Raw genomic sequence first — 1,952 nt, 5'->3', positions numbered from 1 at the left:
CAGGAAGTACCAAAATGTACAAAGACCTCAAACAGAGTTATTGGTGGCCAAGCATGAAAGTCACCATAGCTTTGTATGTGGCGACTTGTCTTACCTGCCAGAAAGTAAAAGCTGAGAGGCATCGACCTTATGGTACTCTTCAGCCACTCCCAGTACTAGAATGGAAGTGGGAAAGGATTATAATGGACTTCGTCACCGGACTACCAAGTACACCTAAGGGAATGGACACGATATGGGTGATCGTGGATCGGCTTACCAAGACTGCTCATTTCATTTCCATCAAGACCAAGTTCTCCATGGCCAAACTAGCACAACTTTACATGGACAACATAGTGCGCTTACATGGAGTGCCAATGAGCATTGTTTTAGATAGGGACCCAAGGTTCACTTCCAGATTTTGGAAAAGTTTACAGCGTGCCTTGGGATCACAGCTGAATTTGAGTATGGCTTTTCACCCACAGACGGATAGTCAGTCGGAACGAACCATACAGATATTAGAGGACATGCTCAGGGCATGTACAATGGAGATGAGTGGCATTTGGGAAGAATATATACCTCTTATGGAGTTTGCATATAACAACAGTTACTAAGCTACAATTGGGATGGCTCCGTATGAGGCGTTATATGGCAGAAAGTGCAGAACTCCTTTGTATTGGGATGAGGTAGGTGAACGTCGAATGTTAGGACCTGAGATTATACAAATGACTTGTGACAAGGTCGACGTTATTAGAGAACGGATTAAAGTAGCTCAGTCTCGTCAAAAGAGCTATGCGGACACCCGCAGAAAAGATATTGAATTTCAGCCAGGAGAAAAGGTATTTCTCAAGATCTCTCCTACTAAAGGGTTGCAAAGGTTTCACAGAAAGGGGAAGTTGAGCCCAAGATACATTGGACCATTTGAGATCTTATCCCGGGTTGGCTCAGTAGCCTACATGCTTGCTCTGCCACCTTCACTTGGGGATGTTCACAATGTATTCCATGTATCCATGCTGAAGAGATACGTGTATGATCCATCTCATGTACTACCCGTGGAACCAGAGTACCTAGAAGCTGATATGACCTATACAGAACAGCCAGCTGAAATTTTGGACTGGAAGGTGAAAACCCTTCGCAACCGCTCCATCTCCTATGTAAAGGTGCGATGGGCTGATCATTCACTTGAAGAAGCATCTTGGGAGGTAGAGGATGAAATGCAAGCCAAGTACCCTCATCTTTTTGATCAACCAGGTACGCAATTTCGAGGATGAAATTTTTCAGAAGGGGGGGTAATTTAATTCCCTACTTCTTAAACCCGGTCCGATTACGTGGTTGACCCGGTTTAACCATGCAGGAACCAAACCAGAGGGAGTTAGAGCGGGTTCCTTATGGGCTATGATGGCAAGGGTGACCTTAAACACCGGCTGGCCTGACAAGTCCGAGCCAGTGCCAGAAGAGATGGGAGTGCCCAAGCCGTGTACATGCACCTACCATAAGGCCATGTACGGATAAAGTAGGTATTATAGCCGTATTTTAAGGTATATACGTATGTTACATCGTATGCCATCGCGCCGAGGCCCGAACTCTGTCAAAATCCCAAGTTTTGGCCCTCAGGTGGGCGGACAGGTGGGTGCACCCACCCACCTGAGTGACCCATCCATGTGCACTGTTCACTTATTTAGGAATTATATATATAGCTTTATGATTTTCTTTTCTTTTCATTTATGACACCCGTACGTTGGTGAGAATAGAAAAGAGGAGAGAGAAGAAAGGGAAGAAGAAGGGAAGAGAAGGAAGAAGAAGAAGGGAAGGATTTCAGCGGCATCGAAGCTTGATCTTCCCATTCCGGCGCCGGGAGAGTGATCTTCAACTCTAGATCTACAGTTAGAGGTAAGCAAAGTTGGGTTTCTTGAACATTCACCATACCCAAGCTTAAACCCTTGATTCGAGTAGGGTTTTTTGAGATCTTGTAAATC

Source organism: Macadamia integrifolia, chromosome 11, assembly GCF_013358625.1.
Source record: "Macadamia integrifolia cultivar HAES 741 chromosome 11, SCU_Mint_v3, whole genome shotgun sequence".
NCBI classification, from domain to species: domain Eukaryota; kingdom Viridiplantae; phylum Streptophyta; class Magnoliopsida; order Proteales; family Proteaceae; genus Macadamia; species Macadamia integrifolia.
This window is presented reverse-complemented; position numbering follows the sequence as displayed.